Source organism: Numida meleagris, unplaced genomic scaffold (assembly GCF_002078875.1).
Source record: "Numida meleagris isolate 19003 breed g44 Domestic line unplaced genomic scaffold, NumMel1.0 unplaced_Scaffold119, whole genome shotgun sequence".
In the NCBI taxonomy this organism is placed as follows: Eukaryota; Metazoa; Chordata; class Aves; order Galliformes; family Numididae; genus Numida; species Numida meleagris.
In genome coordinates this window covers 151,563-172,978 of record NW_018362987.1, presented here as the reverse complement: position 1 = coordinate 172,978, position 21,416 = coordinate 151,563, and the positions used below count along the sequence as shown (strand labels likewise).

Below are 21,416 nucleotides of genomic sequence, written 5' to 3'. Positions count from 1 at the left end.
TGCCTTTCACATCACTGTTACCACCACTGGTGAAACGCATCACGCAACGCCTCACTGTGCTTGCACCCACTGGTTGGTCTCCATAAACATTCAACAAGCATGACTGAATCTCAATGGGTGCCATTTTTTCCTGCATGGGGGAATTCAATGACACACCTTTGCTTCATATGCACTTACATGTCATACACCACTTTGTCAGATTGTCCCTCTGCTGCCATCTGTCACACGGCAACAAAATATAACAGAAAATTGGTGAGAAGGTTCAACCTCTACCGCCACACCACCAACATCTAACTCTGATGTTGTGGGCCAACATAATAAAGTACGAGACATTATTTTTGGAGAAGCCTCATATATGATTATTTTGTTATGCTGCCTGACCATCTGCAAAACATTAAGACAATTAAAAATGAAGTTTTCGAGAACAGCACAAAACACACCTCAGTATATCCAATACTGGCTCTCATCTCCTTGCTAAACATAGCGCCTGACAGATTAATATTCCAGGTATAACATAAAACACAGAAGTTATGTCAGATAAAGTTCCTATAGAAATCTAGAAGTTGGATTCCCTAATTTTTATCATATTCTACTTGCATTTAAGCTTCAACATTGTCAGTAAGCTTGCTAATTCAAATTTAGTTCAGGAAATTAGTTTAATTTTGAGGAAGGATTGAAAAACGAGCTCAAAACAATGCAATTTCCAAAATATTGCACCTCTTACAAGCCAAAACAACAAAAAGATATCTAAAACACCTTTTAATATTGAGAATTTTCATCTAAAATGCAATGAAACAAAAATAAACATTGGGATTTCCTGTAAGAAGGCAAACCACTACCACCTTTCTATTTGCTTCTATAGCATTACACATCAAGGACTTCCACAGACTTGGAAGTTTCAAATCTAGCAGCCAGTGCTAACAAATACAGAAAATATTAAAGATTAGGAGATACCTTTCTATGGCTATTCCAAGGGATCAAGTGCTACTATGCAATCTCCCACTGTTCAGCTGACTCTGAGAGCAGAGGTATCACAGAAGCCAGGCAGGGAAAACTGAGGATGCTATGCCTCTTGACAAGGTTGTTCTCTCTCAAACAAAGGTTCTTGCACTTCCACGTTTCATACTCAGAGGAGCAACACAGGTGTGAGCTGTTTAATAAAAGTCAAGCCTATCTATGTCTCCAAGTACTGCATTTATCATATACATTTTTGACAATACTTGTGTTTAACTGTATCATGAGTACTTCAGAGTCAACTGGGTCAAAAGAAGAAGTCCCACTGTGACATATTTAACGAGAATTACTGCAAAAAAAAAATCTGACAGCAATGATCAAAGTAAAGATTATTAAAATCACTCTTAATAGTGGGTAGAAGCATACCGTTTCTCTATAGTCTGGACCGTACCACCACTCAATTTTATATTGAGTCTATTCAGTAGATTGATTCAAATCTAAAAAAATACCAGGGCTAAGAAGGATGGTTTCTTTTTGCTGTGCAGACAGCTTTCCTGCTCACTGTCTTCAGGGAATCCTCTGACTAGTGCCTTCACATTTCAGATTCAAAAAGAGATTTCAAATAATTTTCTGGCAGTTCTCCAGTATTAACTATGACAACATAAATTTAGCAGAGAAATGCCAGATTTCATATCGCCTCTGAGAGGGTGGGATTGACAATACTTTGTTAATGCCTGTCTCCCTCCCTGCTTTTATTACAAATAATTTTTATACCTATTTTCCTAACAAAATTTGATTTTGTCAACATATCCAGTGGGCTCACAATACACCTATTGTTGCTGGAAATATCAGTACTTCAAATGCGATTCTTGATGTAGCTCTTATAGGATACTGAGAAATAGCCAAGTAAATTTATTCTTTGTACCTAAATGTCATTTTAGGTATGAAAAGTATTAAATATCATGAATAGAAGTATGTGCATTGTATATCTAAAGTGATGACTAGGATAAGAAATAAAATTCAATCTCTTTCATACAAGACTATGGGACCCAACATTAGCAGAGGATGTCAATGGTTCCTCTGCAAATGGAAATGTACAGCACAGATGAAAATAATTTTATAAGATCTCTTACTGTAATCACAAACCTAGAAACATGATGAAATCAAGGTGTTACAATTTAAAACACAATACACTGGGAGCTATTATAAGCCTCGTCTAAGGGTGATTTTAGGGAAAGACTATCACTAAGTAAAATTTTATCTTACATCACCAATATAAAAACTGTATTCTCATGAGATAGCTTTTAGCATCCCTCCATCTGAGTCCCTCCACAGAAGTCAACAATGCCTCCATTTATGGAAGCTGAAAACATATCAGCGAAAACAACTTCGCATGCACAAATAATTAGCTAAAACACAGGAAAGAGGAAGTTGGAGTAAGTAGTCAAAGTCTGCACAGTGGAGTCAGCTCACCAAGGCAGCCTTGCTGCTTAACAGATTCATAATTAAGCTGGGAAAAGAGAAAGGGACTTCTATGGTCAATGCTAAGGCAAGACAGTAAAGATGAGGACCACCTGTAAAGATCTGCAGATGGACCTCCCATGTTTCAGTGACTGAGTAATCAAAGTGATAGATTAAATGCAATGAAATTAATGTAGAGTGATGCACCCTTGGAAAAACAGTTCTGGCTTTACATACAAAATGCTGGGCTCTGAGCTGAATATTAACATTACGGAATGATAATGTGGTGCTGCAACTATCAGTTCTATGACAAAATCAGCTCGGACTCCTTGACAGTCGTATAAATTGACCTAATTAGGGAAGAAATAGAAAACAAACAGAAAGCTTGTCATTGTATAAAACCCACACTGTGCAGTTCTTAAACATAATTCTGATGCCCCAACCTCAAACAGCGTATAATAGACATATGGAAGGTTCAAGGAAGGGCTAAGGCTTTTCAGTCAGGAGACAGAGATGCCTCAGAAGAGGGAAGGCACAGGTCTGTAAAATCCAGAGTGAGATGGGAAGGGGGAATGGCCAGCCTCCTGCTCCCTGCTCCTCTCAGGATCAGAGCTAGAGAGACATCGGACAGAATTCAAAATGAGGATCAAGGTGGAAACTCTCCCTGCCATTTTCCTTAGTATCTGGGTATCCAAAGTTCACATAGGTCTAAAACAAGACACCAAAAGTGGGAGGACAACTCTGTGACTCTCTGGCTACTCCACTACCTGAACTTGCTGGAGGCTGAAAGAATTATCTCATGAAGTTTTACTACACACTTGCTCTGAACTCATACCTCCACATGGGTATCTGGTTTTCAAGTGAAAAACCCTACAAATGATGGAAAGTCACAAAAAACAAGCATCATCTATGAGCAACAGAGAAAAAAAATCCATCTTAGGCTTAAAACAGCTATGAGACAACTGCTGAGTGTGAAGCACTGCATGCATTCTATATTATACGAGTATATATGCACTTAAAGTGTAAAAGGGGAAAAAGAAAAGAAAGATTGCACAGAGCCTTGCAATTATCCTTGGTCAGCCCCAACCCTCAGCCACTGGAGATAGTATTAACCAGAGAGCCGAGAATTTCTTTGGGACTACACTGCTTTTTGATCTCAGCCAACTCCTGCACGTGCAAAAAAAGCTCCCCAGCCTTGGCCTGGTCTTCACCAAAATGCCATGTAAATTCCTTTTGAACTGACACATCCCTTCACCCTTTTTGTCAGTCAAAATAACTCGTTGCTCATACCAGCAAACCCGGACCAGAATGCCTTACCCTTGATCAGGAACAACAGGATAGTGCTTACAAATGTACGTATACACAGACAAGCACATGAAAAATGGGAGATACCAAGTATTTCTGTAGGTTTCTCCTTTTCAGGATACCCTGCTCTCAAAGACCAGTATTTAAATTCTAGTCTAGACTGAGACCGAAGGTCTAATTCATTTGCTCAAGGTTACACAGCCAGCTTTTGCAGAGACCAGAATCTGACTCCAGTCATCTGTAGTATTCTAATTGCAAAGTATCGCCTCCACAACCAGATTTTTCTTAGTTCTACTTCTCTAAAAATAAACCATCCTCTATAATGCCTGAAATCTCATTATGTGCTCCAGTCAAACCATTCACAATTATTAAGTTACGTTTACACTACTGTGTATCTGAGCACCTCAGTGTCAGCGAAGATTTCCAAGCATTTAAAAAATAGGTAAATAATTTATTTTTACATCTGAACATAGGTGACTCTGACAATCTGCTGTTTCACACTGCATATTATTAAAAGCAAACATTCACCTAAATTGCAGAATGTTATTGCTTTCCATATGAACATCTCAATGGCCAACAGTATCAAGCCGTAAGTAGGATTTTATTTAATAGCAGACATTCTTGTTTGGACATGAACACCCAGTGGCTGTGTGAATACAGACACTCACAGAATTAATTTTTTTCTCTGAATACTCACTGAAACAGAAATGCATCATAGATGCTCATGAGGAGCCTGAGTATGACTGATAAGAAAGCAACGTAAATCTCAGCATATATTTACAAACACAATTCTATAAGATTCAGCTGATTCTAACCACAGATTACTGATTTCCTCCAAACATTCACGTCTTCATCTTCTGCTAAAAATATCCATTTACACAGACCAGCAGAGAGCATTTCAGGATGCCCAAACTTTAATAAATCAGAGATATCGATTCAATCTCAGGTAAATGAAGCTTGCCATTGTCCTTTCAAAACATACAAGGAGGACATAGAGGCCTGCACATAATCACTAAATAACAAAGAACAGATGTGAAACATTAACAAGGAAATGCTCACACTGGCTAGGAGGAAACACTATAAAACAGCACACAGTGTACCAAGCCAGATTGGCTTTTAAATGACTCATAGTTATGAGATTACCAACAACAAGGAATAAAAATAAAATAGTTAATTTGACTGGATCTAATACACTTTAGTTACTTTTAATTAACTGCTAATCATGCAATTTCTTTCCCTTGTACTTTTCCTTCTGACATCCTGCTTGAAAGGCCTTGATAGAAAGGAATTTATGACAAAAACCACATTCTAAATCTAGATACTTACCAGTTGCAAATTCATTATTAGCAGCAGCACTCTAAACAAAACAGGCATTCATCTCTCCGTAAAGAAAGCATCTCTCTCAATTGCCTGCCCAAAACATCACTACACTAAGTATGCACATCTTGCATTTTTTCTCATTTCTCTAATTGATTCGCCTAAGTTTTTATTCAGTTCAACCCACAGATTCTAAGGCCTATCTCTCATCCTTCAGTGAGCAACAGGAACAGGAGTGGAAGCGTCACTTCATGCAGTGCCCAGTGGTGCACCTCTGCAGAGGTCTGTGCCAGGCTGCTCCATGCACCCCTGAAAAAGCAACTCAAATCATGGGTCTCAGGAGAGCAGAAACAAAGGAGAACCATGAATTTTAGAACCACAAAAGCAAAATTTAAACAGCAATTAAAATTCACTGTACTTTAATTAAGACCTTAAAGTCAGCTATGATAACGATTTTGAAACAGTTTTTTTTAAAACTGTTAAATTGGCATTAACACTGCATGCCTCTCATACACACACATTTTATAACCCTACGTTTGCCCCATAATATTTGATTCCCATCTCAAGTAGCTTTATGCTTTATTGTTCAGGAATCATTTAATCAGCACAGACAACATCATATACTGAAAAACGCTATCTTGGTTGCAACACTAACTTATAGAATGGCTTGGGTTGGAAGAGACCTTAAAGACCATCCAGTTCCGGCTCCCCTGCCATGGCCAGGGTTGTCAACCATTAGATCCAGCTGCCCAGGGCCCCATCCAGGCTGGCCTTGAGCACCTCCAGGGATGGGGCACCCAAAAGCTCTCCAGCAAGCCTGTGCCAGGGCCTCACCACCTTCTCAGTTAAAAATTTCCTGCTAATATCTAGCCTAAACTTCTTCTCTTTTAATTTAAAGCCATTGTTCCTTCTCCTATCACTACCAGTCCATGTAAAAACAAAACCATACTCCCTCCTTCTTATAACCTCTCCTTAAGCACTGGAAGGCAACAATGAGGTCTCTCTGGATGGCATCCCTTCCTTCTGACATATCAGTTGCACCCCTCAGTTTGGCATCGTCTGCAAGCTTGCTGAGGGTGCCTTAGATCCATGTCCACATCATAGATAAAGATGCTGAAGAGCACCAGTCCAAAGATGGAAGCCTGAGGAACACCACTCAACACCAATCTCCATCTGGATACAGAACCATCAAGCCCAGCCCTCTGTGACCTTACAACCAATTCCTTATCCACCAGATAGTCCACCCTTTGAACCCATATGTCTCCAACTTAGAGATAAAATTGTGTTGCAGAACCATGTCAGAGGCTTTGCACAAATCAAGACAGACAACATCTGTTGCCTGCTCTTTGTCCACTGATGGTGTCACTCCATCACAGAAGGCCACCACACTAGTCAGGCACCATCTGCCCTCAGTGAAGCATTAACGAGCTGCAAGCTCCAGTCTTACTCCTCTGTCTCTAAGGACAACTTCCCAAGGAATCTCATCCAGTAATTCCCTAAACAGCCTGAAGTTTGTTCTCCTGAAGATCAGGGTCCTGATTTTGCTTTTTACCAGGCCTGTCTTCCTCAAGATCACAGACTTGACCCAGGCAGGGTCACTACAGCCCACAGTGCCTCCAATCTTACCTTTTTCAGTGAGCTCCTCTGCGATGATAAGCACCAGGTCTGGTAGTGCTTCACCTCTGGTTGCTTTGTCTAATACCTGGACCAGGAAGTTCTCCTCAACGCACCCTGGGAGTCTCCTGGATTGTTTGCAGCCCAACATGCTGCTTGCTCAGCAAACATCCTGGTGCTTGAAATCCCCCATCCAGATGAGCCTGCAGGCACGACACTTCTTGAAGCTGAGGTAAGAAGGCCTCATCCACAGGCTGCCCCTGACCAGGCGGCCTATAGTAGGGCCTGACCAGCAGGTGCCCAGATGACTGCTTCTGGACAGATGAGAGTGGAAGAGTGCAGTGATGTGGCTGTGGTCCTGTGACAGCAGCAGGACAGTCACAGTGGGGAGGTGTCAGGATGCTATAAAAGGGGCAGCGCTGCAGCTCCACACCCTAGAGATCTTTGGCGAGTGCAGCATACACCTCCTAGGGGCCATGGCTCAGGCGATCTTCACTGCCCTGGCTTTGCTGGGGATCTTGCAGAAGCCTGAGCTGGAACTTCTACACATGGATATGGATCCACACAAGAGCAGCGTGCAGCAACTGTGTCTGGCCATGGCACAGCTGCTGCACGGTATGGAGCAGGGGAGCCAGGAGCAGAGCGGGGCAGCCGAGGGAGCCCTGCTCTGCACTGCCTTATCACTCTGGCAGCTCTGGGCCTTTGCTGGGCTCCTTGTCGGGCTCCTTGTCCTGCTGGTTGGGCTCCGCCAGTGCCTTGGGAAAAGGAGAGGGAAGCCAGAGAGCAGGAAGTCAGAAAGCTCCTCAAGCGAGGAGAAGAAGGACAGTGAGGCAGACAGCAACTGATGAGATGTATGACCTGGGCAGAGTTTAGTCTGGGAGCAGCCAGTGGCTGATACCGTACATGGCTGCCAAGCACCAAATCTTGGAGCAGCTGGTAGACAACCTTCTCTGGGCCTGCTGAGGCCTCTCCCGCCACGGCTTCACGCCCCAGCTGCAGCAGGCCATTAGGGTGGCCTGGGTCTATGAAGGATGGAGCAACCCTGGAGAAAACATTCTCTATCACCTGCTCGTGCCCCTGAGGCCTCCCCCCGGGCACACCTTCCACCCAGAGCCAAGCGATGCAGAGATGTTGGCAAGGAAGTCCTGCCTTCACATGGAGCTGGAGTGCACCTGCGCAAGGGATTAGCTGCTGGGGGACATGCTGTGCTTTCTCCACCACACTCAGGACGAGCTGAGGGGGGGAAAAGGAGCCCAGACTCCTAGACAGCTTCTGCAAGGGCTCCTACCTGCATGGGGAGAAAACCACCCGCTGGATCCAGTGCCAGGTGCAAGCAGCTTGGTGGCATCTGCCTCAGTTGCGCAACTGCCACCTCACAGTGCTGCCCTCCCTCAGCTCCTGCAAGATCAAGCTGACCATCCCCTCCAAGAACACCTTCTCCATTGAGATGATGCTTGGGGTGCAGCTTGACTCAGACACCTTCTTGAGCCTCGAGTAGGCTGAAGCATGGCACAGCACAGCCAGAAATGGACCGTGGTGTGCTCGCCGAGGGCAAGGTGGAGAATCCACCCATCCTAGATGCTCCCTGGGTGCCTGTGCCCAAGAACTGAGCAGCAGACACTGCTCATCAGGCAGTGGGTATCGCTCCTGCACATTTTCTCCTCTGCCCAGCCACACTTTGGGGAACCTAACTTGGTGCAACAGAGGATGGTGCTGCATGGAGGCTTGCAACAGAGAGCTGTTAACATGCAGGCAGTGACCACCCAACACCTTGGAGAGACTTAGTGACCTCAGGGAGCTCCAGCCTGTGCGCCTATGTTAATAAATTAATTGTGTCAACAGATGCTCCATCCGTGAGCGTCTGTGCAGAACTCTGCACAGTCCACTGCAGGTCGCAACAGCTGCTTATTAAGCAATAGCCGCTCATTAGTACTCGATGCCGCTACGCAAGAATAGCTATTGCGCCTGTGCGCGTGACTGAACGAACCCAGAAGCTCCGAAAGTCAGGAAAGTACCGATGCGATCAAAGAAGGATGTAGAAGACAGAAGAACCGACCAGAAGGAGGGCGGGCAGCCCATGACACGGAGCCTCGCTAACAGTGTGTGACCAAGGCTGTGATTGGAAAGAAGTTACAAAACCAGCGCATGTCGTGGGTGCGGCCAGGTGTACAGGTATAATACCGGGAGCATCCCGGGGAATAAATGAAATCTGCTTCCACCACATCGGTGACTGAGAGACTCCGTCCGAGCGAGCACGGACAGCCTCGGGTCAGGAGGATGGGCAGCCGCAGGAGGAGATAGCAACAGTCCACCCTTCAAATCCATATCTTTTCAACTGAGACATGTAGGGATGTGGTGCAGGACTATGTCAAGGGCCTTTTAGAAGTCCACATAGATGACCTCAGTTGCCTCTTCTTTTTGTCCATCAGTGCCATCACTCCATTGTAAAAAGCCACCAGATCAGTCAGATAATTCCTTCAGGAGTCTGGGATGCATCTCACTGGAATCCATAGACATACGGATGTTCAGGTTCCTCAGGCAGTCACAAACCTGATCTTAGCTTACAGCAGGAGGGGTACTGATCCTCCCCAGTCCCCACTTTCTGAGCCATCTGTTCAAGGGCTGTGTGTAGAATGGTTGCTAATGAAATGTGAGGCAAAAGAGTTGCTGAGTTCCTCAGCCTTCTCATTTTCTGTTGTTACTAGACTGCCTGTATTGCTCACTAGGGAGAGTATGCCCTCTTGAACCTTCCTTTTCCAGCTCACATACCTACAGAAGCCCCTCTTATTCTCCTTAGCACCCCTTGGCAAGTACAGTTCCAGTTGGGCCTTGGCATTCCTGACCCCTAGACAGCCTAGCAGCATCACTATACTCCTCCCCCAGGTTATCTTCTCTGTCTCCCAGTTCCCCCTGTTTCCACTGCCTGGGCATTTTCTTCTTGCTCTTCAGTTTGACCAGCAGGTCCCAGTTCAGCCATGCCAGTCTGTTGCCTTCCTTTCCTGACTTCCTACACCTGGGGATGGAGAGCTCTTCTGTCTTAAGAAAGGCTTCCTTAAAGATCTGCCAGCTCTGCTCTGCTTCCTTGTACTCGAGGACAGATCTCCAGGGGGCTGGTGCTTACTAACTCACTGAAGAGCTCGAAGTTGGCTTTCCTAAAATTTAGCATCCTGATTTTACTCAGGGCCTAATATCCTTCAGGAGAGCGAATTCCGCCACTGCACAGTCACTACAGCCTAGACAGCCTCCAGTCCTGATGTCACCAATCAGTTCACCTGCACTGGTAAGCAACAGGTCCAGTACTGTATCTCCCTTGATGGGGCAGCCTATTACTTGGCTCAAGAAGCATCTTTGAGTTAACCTCAAGGATATCCTCCAGTTATCCTTGTTAAATCATGTTAGTTTCCTGACTCCTGTGCTTGATTTCTTATGCTGGGGGAAGGAGAGCTCTTTTGCTGTCACAAACATGTTCTTAAAGAGTTGCCAGCTCTGTTCCATTTATATATCTCTAAGGGCAGTCTCCCAGGGGATCCCATACAAAAATTTCTTCAACAGCCAAAGTTCACTCTCCTGAAGTTCAGGGTCCTGAATCTGATCTTTGTCAGGTTCATATTCCTTGAGATCACACTCGACCAGAGCATGATTACTACAGTCCAGACTGCCTCTGATTTTAACCTCTTTAATGAACTCCTCTACAATGGTCAAATCATGCAAATACTGTAATCATTATGTCCTATATTCATATGCAAATGATGTCAAAGAAACTCAGTTTTCTTTCCTTTTCTCCTGGAACAGGAACCTCATTTAATTTCATCCTTCCAAAAGCCACCAAAGTCTCCAGCTATAGCTGCTCTATCAGGTGATGTAAAGCCAGATATCTAGGATGTCAGTTCAACACTCCTCATGCGCTTTCCATCTATCATACTTAATTATTCTTGTCATATTCCACCTAAGCTTTACCTCACAGTAGTACTGATAACCAGAAACACACAAAAAACTGCACTACTCACTCATCTAGCCATGGGAGCCCTCACTGGGCATGTCCCAACCTCCTTAAGAGCAGTCAGGGTTGCCCATCCGAATGCCTCCAGATGAATTGTGCAGTGTGTTATTTTTGAATCCGTAATCGCAGTAGTTTGTATATTGAATGCAACTGGATTTATAGTGCCACGCTGGGCATCATTCCAGATCTAAGCTCAGCTGCCTCCAGTCCCTCTGATATCTGAGGACAAGCTGTAACGCAAGGGGGTTTATTTTCTGCCAAAATTCTTTACCCTTGAATGTGACAGTGGGTCAGAAAGCACAACACGCAGCTGAAGGAAGAAAGGCAAGTTAAGAAGGAACTTACCGAAATCACTGCTTAGGCTTAGAACTGCAATCCTATGTGCAAGTAGTTTATTAATAGAGATCCAACTTATGACTGCTGCTAGAGCTCACTCCAACACCCCAGAAAAATTATTTCAAACTACTTTGGCATATAAACAACATGTTGCATCTTACAGGCAGTGAATGCCATCCTTTCTAAAGATTTCCACTGATGGAGAAAGTGACATCTTGTCACTAAGATGCCTTGGTGACTATTTTAACCTGTTAAAAATATGGGCTATATTTGTAATCTCAATTTCTACAGATTCCACTTGCCAGTCCCTCTTATGCCTTCATCTACTAGATTAAAGAGCACTTTAGTATACCATAACACACACTTATTCAGACAGAGGCTGCATTAAAGTAAATGTTAAAACACTGACTTTGAACCAAAAGTACAACCCATTTTTCCCTGCAAATCATTTCTGCAGCTGTTTCCTGCACCATTTTTTCCCCCCAAATATTAATACTCAAAGTAGATTCTCCAGCCCAGGAATGATCTCACCAGCTCTTCATATAGAACTAACGCCCCTTCCAGAAGTTCAGGCTGATATTGTTCTATATTTATTATTATGTATATGCACCAGATGGAACCAGAACTAGCTTCTGCATACAGTAACCCAACACTGTGAATCATCCCCCCTGCAGTGAAGAACTCTAATGACAGATGAAGCCCAAAGTTATGAAATAAAGGAATACCACGGAAAATTTACAAGAATGGCCCACAGATTATGGGAATTATGTGTGTGTGCATATATATACATATCAAAAAGCAAAAAAAGTTCCAACCCCTGAGATTCTGTGATTCTGTAATTAGTTAGGATGTGTAGAAATTGTAGGAACTGAGGAAGATAGAAATGATACGGAACTTATTCCATACCATGGTGGATAGTGCCCCAGTTTCAGCTGGGATGGAATTCTATTCTTCAGAGTGTCTGATACAATGCTGCGTTTTGGTTCTAGGAGATAAACAGTGCTGTGATAACACACTGATGATTATAGCTGCTGCTATGCAGTGCTGCACAGAACCAAGAGACCGTTCACAGAGAAAGGCCCAGGGAGCTGGGAGGGAACAGAATGAAGACAGCTGACTTAAAGTGGCCTAAGGGATATTCCATACCATGTGACATGAAGCAGAAGGAGTTTTGAAGGGGTGGGAGTTCATCTCACTCTCTTCTGCTGCTCAAGGGGCTAGCTGGATATTATTCAGGAGTGGTGAGCAATTACTTGTGCACTACNGGGAGGGAGTTCATCTCTCTCTCCCTTCTGCTGTTCGGATGCTAGCTGGGAATTAGTTGGGGGGGGGGGAAGCAATTGCTTGTGCATCACCTGTTATATACACATACAAACACCAATATAATGTTTTTTTCTTTTCTCTATCTTAGTAAGCATAAGAAATGTAGCAGTCGATACCCCTGCCCTTCAGTAAATTTCACGTAGTCAAAAAGACCAGAAACCATAGAAAGAACCAGACAATCAGTCAACTGGCTCGGTCCTGTTAACTTCAAAGATGGAAATGCCCTGCGGGTGCCACTTTATCCATGTTTTCCTGCTTTAGGGAATAGAATGGCTTCAGCAAAGGATAACTGATATAGCTCATCAGGTGTACTTGGGAGAAATAACTGCTAATCCCTCACACAGAGAAACATATGGAGCAGGTCCTACACCGGTGGCTCATTTAACAGCTGTGAATTGAGAGAAGCATTGTTTAGTTAACAGACATCATCCAAACACCAAGCTTAAGCAGCTTAAGCACTTCTAGGTGATCAGCTGTGAGGCCTAAACCAGAAGCATTTCAATGACTGTTCCCTTACCGTGGCAGCCTAGTTCTTAGAAGTGAACAGCAAGTTTCTTGCTATTGTTGGAACATGTGTAATAATCACAGTTACTCTTTGCCAAGGGCAATATTCATAGCCTGAAACACAGCCTTCCTGTGAATTAGGTGGTAACTGAATTCTTTGTGGCTTATTTATGTTCTTCCCTATTTATTTATGTTAGAACATTACCAGCGTGAGTAATTCATCACAGTTTGAGCAGTGCAGCCTGACAGAATAAGGACTCACAGACAAGAATGTGAGGTATAACAGACTGACACATTCCAGCTTCAGGACAGGGCTATTCTTAGCTCAAGTCTGAGCATCCCCAAACAAAGCACAGGGATCTAGGACAAACCTTGTACTGCGGGACAAGAAAGAGCCCAAAGCTTTTCCTATTTCCACTTAACCAGTGATAATATTAACTCTCTTACAGACAGGGACAGAAGCAGTCCTGTATTCAGGCAGAGCCCATACTGGGGGTCACAGATAGATGGTCACTGAATGTGCTGCCCCTTTTTACTGCATCTTTTTGTTGTCAAGCAGTAATTCCAGAGCCCAACTCCTCCCCTTGCCCACGCAGGCTTTAGCTAGAGATGAGTCCGAACATCCACTAAGTCTGTTGCTTGCAAATTGTCCAAGTTGCTATCCTTCCTTCACAAGGAGGAAAAATGGAAAAGGACATAAACTACCGTCTGCTCAAACTTGCCTCCAATCTCTGAGGAATCTGGACACAGAAATGGGTTTCCCACGTCCTTTGGTCTGCTCTCTCACTCCTTCACAATTTTCTGGCTAGTTTCAGTCCTGTGAAATTTCTGAAATTACGTGTTCTTTAAATTATCTTCTCTAAGAGATCTCAGAAGACAAAGTGAAAAACAGAACATGAAAGTACCACATTGAGCAAATACTTATCTTATTCTAGTAATCAATGCTGCAGCAAATTCTTCTAAGCTGAACACCGTGTGTCTATTTGCCAGACCAAATATTGATCCCAATTATGGCACTGACATTATTTACATGCCATAGAGAGAGATAACAATATAAATGTTTGATATTCTCCAAGTATTGGTCGTTTCTGATCTGGTATGAGGAAGGCTTCTGTTAGCCCTCAAAATAGGTTCAAGACTCCTGACAAAACTGAAAATTAAAACATTAACCAAAAATAAGGAACAACAGAACTAATGCAGAAAGAGAATAAAAAAGCATGTTCCCCATTACTTCTACAAGCCAGAGCACAAAGAAGCACACAGTTTGTGGTATCTAGTACTAATGATGAGTTTCTTCTCAGCTACAATCCCTCACACCTACAGCTCAATGCTATGTACCCAAAATGGAGTAATTATTTCCTAATTATTGATACTTCTCAGAATTGAGGTACAGGTCTCCAGCTATACAACAGCAGCTAAGGATATAGATCATTTGGGAAGTTATTCACAGGTCCAATTACAGCCAGACTCATTCCCACATTTCAGAACAGAGCCTTCCAACTATCCTTCACAGCTCAGGCAAGGATAAATAACAACAAATAAAGAACGTGCATTTTATCTTAAGTACTATGAACTGACAGGAAGCAGTTTCAAAGATTTAATATTTGCTATTAAAATCTTTCTAAAAGTTCATTAATGAAATACAGTAATCTTAAACATCACATAATGCTATGCTTTGCAATATCAGCTATTAAACAGTTGCAACAAAAATTCATCAAAATGTAGTAAAGTGTTCTGAGCATACATATGCAGCTCCTGCTTACTTTCAGCACAAGGCACCAATTTCATATGTATTTAAGTTTAAAATGGGCACAGAGAACTCCGTCTGTCTAGAAAGTACAGTCCATCTGACAGATTCTGTAATTCTAAGGATGCTAGAAACTCTTTTCATCGACTCAAGGGAAAAACTACCAAAATGATATATACACACACACACACATATATATATATATATGGAGGTCACTCTGAAAGTAATGCCTCCTATTTATTTCGAACGTTACAACAGATACAAACAGCACAATAATGCTGACAGAGCAAGTTCTCAGCTATAAGACACTATTTTTCAACACGGTCACCACCATTAGCTGTACATTTTGGCCAGCAATGAACAAAAGCCTGAGTGCCATGCTCATACCAATCTGCTCCAGTGAAGGTGACCCACTGTCACGACTACTGAAACACACCACTCACCCCTTCATTATGTTCACGTCCACTGTTTGGCCTCCATAAACATTCAGCAAATACTGATGAATGTCAGTGGGTGCCATTTTTTCCACATGGAGGAATTCAGTACTACACCCCTTGCTGCCATCTGTTGCACAGCAACAAAACGTAAAGGAATCTTGTCAGAAAGGTTCAACTTCTACTGCCATACCGCCAACATCCACCTCTGATGTCGTGGGCCTACAGAACAAAATTGGAGACATTACTTTCACAGCAGCCTGTGTATATTTCAGAATGAAATCCCAAGTGTACCCATAAACTATATACGAAAAAAGCTATAATCCATACTATTTTTTTACTCATAACTGTATAGTTTTTATTCTTTCCTAAAATTATTCTCCATTTCTAATGGAGAGAAATGAAAGCATATACAAAGACTAGCATAATTTAAAACAAAACCAACAAAAAAAAACCTTGTGTTCATTCTCATCTCATGTGCTCATTCACATCTCATAAAACATTTCAAGGCTTTCTACTTGTGATAAGCTTTTTAAGAAGGGCCTTTACCCTCCCTATCTTTCTAATCATCAACTTTAAATACCATTTTATGATGCATTCTCATTACTAGGATAGTAAGATTTCTCCAGAAATACTGGATCAGTCTCAAAACAGAAAGCCGAGCAAAGCGTTCATGACTGTACAGGCAGATAAGAAAAGAAACAACCAGATATGACTGTACTTAAGTTTATCTCTGTTCTTTTAAGCCACTTCAACTGATGGCCCACATGAGACTGCAGAGCTGACGGCCATCCCCCTTGTTGCCACAGCTTATCCACAAGGAGCAGGGGCACTGCACCAGCAGAGCAGTCTATTGTGCATGGGGGCTGATGCCAGCTCTGACTCATCCTCTTGGTGTCCCAGACAGGCAGCAGTAACCTGTGCATACAGGGCAACCACAACCTGCTCCACTGCCCAAAGTGTTCCCAAATACGCACCTGCATTCCTCCCTGGACACACTGTTGGCTTTAACACCACGTCTTTGGTGTGGGCATTCTCCTCCACAGTGACAAAGGGGAGCCTTTTATGGCATCTGAAAGACACATGGTGTTAAAGACAGGCTGTGTAGCTTCCTTCCTACTGCATTTGGCCAAAGAACCACCTTCAAGTGCATCGGCTTTAAGTGAGCTGGCTCCTGCACACAACAGTGCAGCCACTTCATAGCAGCTCCAAGATCAATTTTTGCATGCAATTATTAATAGCAGGCAATGCTGACAGTTACTCATTGTAGCCTCTGGGGAAAATTTCTTTTGGGCAAAAGCTCCAAACACTGCTGAAAAATCTGAAAAAGTGCACAGCATGGAAGTATTGAACTTGCTTCTCTTTCTGCAAACAGACTGAATGCAATTATCAAGGACTCCCACTGGTGAGAAACAACAGGTTGTCACATACAATGCCATGGGATACCAAATACTAGCAACAGAAGAAAAAGAAATATGCTGTTCATTTTCATTGCTTGAAGATGTGGGCCTTCAACTAGATCAAGACTGGATTCAAGTAGCAGGAAACAGAGAGCAATGCTATCTAAATTTCAGGTAGAACTCTCCCACTGGTAAGTTCAGACAGTACAAAGCATCACATGACCCAAAGTGTGACCCAAAGTGACTGCTTAAAAAAATTTAAAAAGTTAAAAGCTACTCTAGAATAGACCTGTCATTCAGCACACATTCCTCTAAAATTCTTTCCAGCTGAAGATTCAAAAAAAAAAGATCTGAAATGTTTGGTTTATTTATTATTGTCATTTATATCACAAGAAAACAACTTCATTTTTTCAGATATGCTAGAACAATTTTCCCATCTTTGCTGCAACATCCACGGATTCAGTAAGTGGCAATTTTTAACAGCATGCATTCAGCATGAAAATCAAAATCATTCAATAAAAGCAGACGCATAATGATGAGAATTGAGTATTATTAATATCTCTGTGCAAAGGTGTGAAAAAGACTTTTGCCAACAAAATGGCTGAAAATAAAAAACAATGAAAATTTTGCGGATTACCAGGTGTCTAACAGATCATAAAAATCAGAGGTAATCTTGACTTCCACTGTAACTGTCACTGCTTGAAAAGGCATCATGCTTTCCCTAGAAGGATCCCTTACAAAATCATAGAATCATAGAATGAACTAGGTTGGAAAAGACCTACAAGATCACCTAGTCCAACCACCTACCACCACCAACCCCACTAAACTATGTCTCCCAACGCTATATCTAAATGTTTCTTGAACACCTCCAGGGACGGTGACTCAACCACCTCCCTGGGCAGCCCATTCCAGCGCCTGAACACTCTTTCAGAAAAGTAGTATTTCCTAATGTCCAGCCTAAATCTCCCCTGGCGCAACTTGAGGCCATTCCCCCTTGTCCTGTCACTAGTTACAAAAGAGGCCGACCCCCAGCTCACTACAACCTCCCTTCAGGTAGTTATAGAGAGCAATGAGGTCTCCCCTGAGCCTCCTCTTCTCCAGACTGAACAATCCCAGCTCCCTCAGCCGCTCCTCATAAGGCCTGTACTTCAGACCCCTCACCAAAATGTACTTGGGAAAAGCCTGGTAAGAAAATGGTGGAGATTAAAGCACACCTGCCTGAGCACCAGCAGTGCCCCTGTGCCTAGGATACAGGCACGTGGCTCAGAGCAGCCGTAACATTACCATAGCTATGGCTGCTTTGAGCCAAGGCTTCCTCAGCTGCACATTTATGACTTGTGAAGCTGGAGTTAACTTGATGTCCAATGGAAACATTTTATAGGAACCTCTCTGGTTTAACACAGCAGTTAAAACTACAGAACTTGCAGCGGGCAAAAGAATAAATTATAGTCATTAACCTCTCCTCTGGGATCCATAAGATCTGGCACACAATTTGAGCCTGATTCTTGCCCAGTGAAGAAGAGTTCCTGCAGCAGCAAATCAAGGGAAAGAGGGAGAGATGTAAGATCTAGTGCTACATTAATGAAGCCTGAGCTCCAGAGGAAGAGAGAAAGAAAAGGCTGTGTAAATACTTCATTTCCTTGTTTGTGTTTATGAGCAAGGCTAAAAGAGGAGCACCAGGTAAACCTCCACTGTACCTCTGTGCTGTGGTGCAATGAGACTGCAGGACCTTTTCCACGCCCAGTTTCTGAACACCAGTGTAAGCCAAAAGGCCATCGGGACAACTCCCAAAAGGTACAGCTGGCTACAGATAGCACTGCAAGCCTGACTCCTGGTCACCAGGCTTCCTTCTGCACGTGGCTCATGTACACACAGGAGACTTTCCACCATTCCCAAAGGGGATTTTCCCTTTCCCTTTAAGGAACTCTACCAGACACTGCAGTGTTTGTGGTAAGGACCTCTGGCCTGTTCACCCTTACCCAAGACTCTTGAGGTTTTCTCCACTATTACAAAAGAGTAGGTAACTGCACCCAGAGCAGACTGAGAAAGGAGCTAGAAAGGATCTACAAAAAAACCACACAAGACACATGTAAGTAGTATTGAAAAGACAGGAAAAAACAGATTTGTCTTTTCCCTTGCTCTTTGAAGCCTCCAGGCCATCCTGCTCAAATAGGATTGCTTGCTTATCTTAATCCCAAAAAAAGGCAGAGGAGTTTTTAGCTTTCTTTATGCAAATAAAGGCAGAGTCTACTGGAGGTATTTCCCAGTAAGATCTCTCAACCTGTCAGGTGTCACAGCCTTCTTTCACCCCTGTATCCCAACACTACAGTGGGCCCCTCCCCTGTTGCCTAAGGTACTCGGGGTTCACATTCTTCTCCATTAGCCTACCCCACGCTCATCCCCTCCCAACAGGCGTCCCCCTTTGTTTCCTTTGTTTATATATACTTTCTAATGCAGATTCAGACACTGTTGTTTTGCCCAACTAGAGCTATCTTTGTATTCCATTTGACTAAGTTCATCCTTCTTTGTTCTGTCAAGCATGCAAGATTTACAAACAGGTGCTAGGCTAGCATCTCCTGCCATATATCTGCAAGACAGGTTTGTTTAACCAGTTCTTCTTCTCAGTCTTCGTTCATCAGCTTTATCTTGTTTTGCAAGAACACCCTATCCTTTCTTTGTTCATCCCAATTTCAGCTTTTCTTACTTTGCAAGGACACCTTATCCCTTCTTTGTTCATCTCATCATCAACTGGAAATAACTCAGAAGGAAAAAAAGATAAAGGGATGATTTCTTAAAAGGGGGATGGTTATAGAACATCAAACATCCTTGAAAGAGTTCATCAAGAACAGCTTTCTGTCCAGACACCCAAGCTCTGCTGTGTTTACTTGAGCATTTCTCTGGCCTGATGCTCTGCTTTCTGCAAAATAAAACAGCTTTCCCTTTTAAAAATAGATTATGCAGGAAAAAAAAGCACATTAAACTTGCGTCTGCAACCTGGCAGACCAGGAAGGCCTGCCCTAATAAATAATGATTTTGCCATTGCTGTCAGAACCCATTAACTATTATTATCCTGACAATGCAGGGTTTCAGGACTAGTCAAATTAAAGTAGTCAAACTGAGAAAAAAAAATCACTAAGCATTTAACATAAAAACTGACAGTGATTTACAAAACAATAAGCTGGTTGTATGTGCAAAGTGAAACAGCCCAGGTTTGGAAGTTAAGCACAGCTGGGACTCATCGTCCTTTACTAAGATGCCTCTTCTCATAATACTCTGACAATAATTAAAAAAAAATAAAATAAAATTCTTCTACTAGGTCAAATCTGGTTGGAACCATCCTATGTTTTCAAAGCCTATGCATGTGAGGGAGAGACATGAAAATGGTTAAGTGCACAAAAATGATCATATAAATCCTATTTCCACAGACAGAGCAACCTAAGGGTGCCCAAGGGTAGAGAAGCAGAGGGACTACAGCAAAAGTGGGCAGAAACATCACTTTTGTTATCAACACGAGTGGGAGTCCTGTTGAAGCCTGAGACATACACTATGCACTTATCTGCAACTAAGTCTATAGATCCTCAAGAGCATGTTTGAATGTTGTGTTCCACAACAATACAAGAAACTCCAAGAAACCACACATTTTTTCTGGGTCTAGATCCCCATGAACCTACATTACATTGTTAACTGACAAGTTGCATCAAGAACAGAAAAAAAATAAAAATCAGATATTTGATGAAATTAGATCAAATTTTTATGCTTTGAAATCTAACTAAATATTTACTTCTATTATAAAAATCCTACTTCTAGAACGTGGGTTTTTATTTATGAAGCAAAGCTTGTAGCTTAAGGACAACAAATCTCAGGGAGGAAACACTGGGCTACATGGGAACCATCTGCAGAGCCAGATAGCTCTTCTACAGAATTCCTTTAACTTCACGTATTATGACCAGTCTTGTCCAGCAGAGGGTGAAAAGAAATACTAAGCACTGGAAAGTAACTTGAAAAAGAAAAAAAAAAAAAAAAAAAAAGAACCATGTTACAAAATCCCAAAACTAATAATGAGCTCTCTTTCTTTTAACTGGGACAAATGGCCCCATTTCTCTTCCTTCCCTCATGAAACAAACCCACAAAATGTTAAGATCAAAGCAATATATATAAGAAAAAAAAAACCACTAAATTTCTTAATCATGGATCTTTCCAATTGTTCTCTGAAGAAACAGTACCAAAATTAACAATGATTTTCAATGTTACTTCATTTTTCCTCCTCTTCATGTTTCATTAAGTACATGTGTTTTATTAAAAAACAACCAAAAAAAAAAAAAAAAACCAATATAACCTGCTGAGCTTCCAAGAACACTTTATACTACAGCATTATTAGTTTCTGCAATAGTTCATACAGAAAAGAGTCACAGTTTATGAAAAAGGCCCCTAGAGGTTACCACTGTGACTAATGTCATCTACTTCTTAAAAATCATAATAAGCTTTAAACCACCTCTGTCTAAAAATAATGGAGAAAGCCAACCTGTCCCTCTTCAAGGGCAATAAGCAACAAAGGTAGAAAAGTGACTTACAAAAGAGATCAAACCATTCCCACAGCTTCCTCTAGATAGGTAGAACAGCTGTTGAGCAAACAGGTTCTGAAACCTATGTTAAAAAATAGAGCACCAAGAAAATAATAGTTCATTGCATCTGTCTGTATACAGATGTTCTATTAATATGCTTAACAAAGAGCAAACACAAAGCAGAACACCTGCTTTTCCATCTAAGATAAACAGAGCAATAATTAGGAAGACAGAAGTCACAAAAGGCAACTTGTGAGCTTATGCAAGTGTTAATGAAGAAAACAGAAGACCCAGGCACACTGACCACCAATTGAAATGCCACATTACCCAAAATTGTTCTGAAGACTCTGAAGGCCGGTAAGGCTATCCAAATGCCAGCAGCAAACAGGCAAACCCAGCAAAGGCAGCTGTAAGAATGACCTTTCTTTGGATGCTCGGCCCTTTGAAGTAATCAGGGCT

The 21,416-nt window shown here is 42.4% G+C and overlaps 1 protein-coding gene across 19 annotated transcripts in view; it reads right to left on the bottom strand.

Moving 5' to 3' along the window:
• The window catches only part of PCDH15 (protocadherin related 15), a 736,955-nt gene that overhangs the window by 614,888 nt on the left and 100,651 nt on the right, over positions 1-21,416 (bottom strand). For 16 of the 19 annotated variants that reach the window (XM_021381881.1, XM_021381890.1, XM_021381879.1 and 13 more), the window contains exon 2: positions 15,973-16,067. The exons of 2 other annotated variants lie outside the window; for them this stretch is intronic. The gene's annotated coding sequence lies outside the window, so the exon portion shown is untranslated. Of the gene's footprint in view, positions 1-15,004; positions 15,134-15,972; positions 16,068-21,416 lie in introns of those variants that run through there. One more of the 19 variants, XM_021381883.1, reaches the window with a different exon arrangement.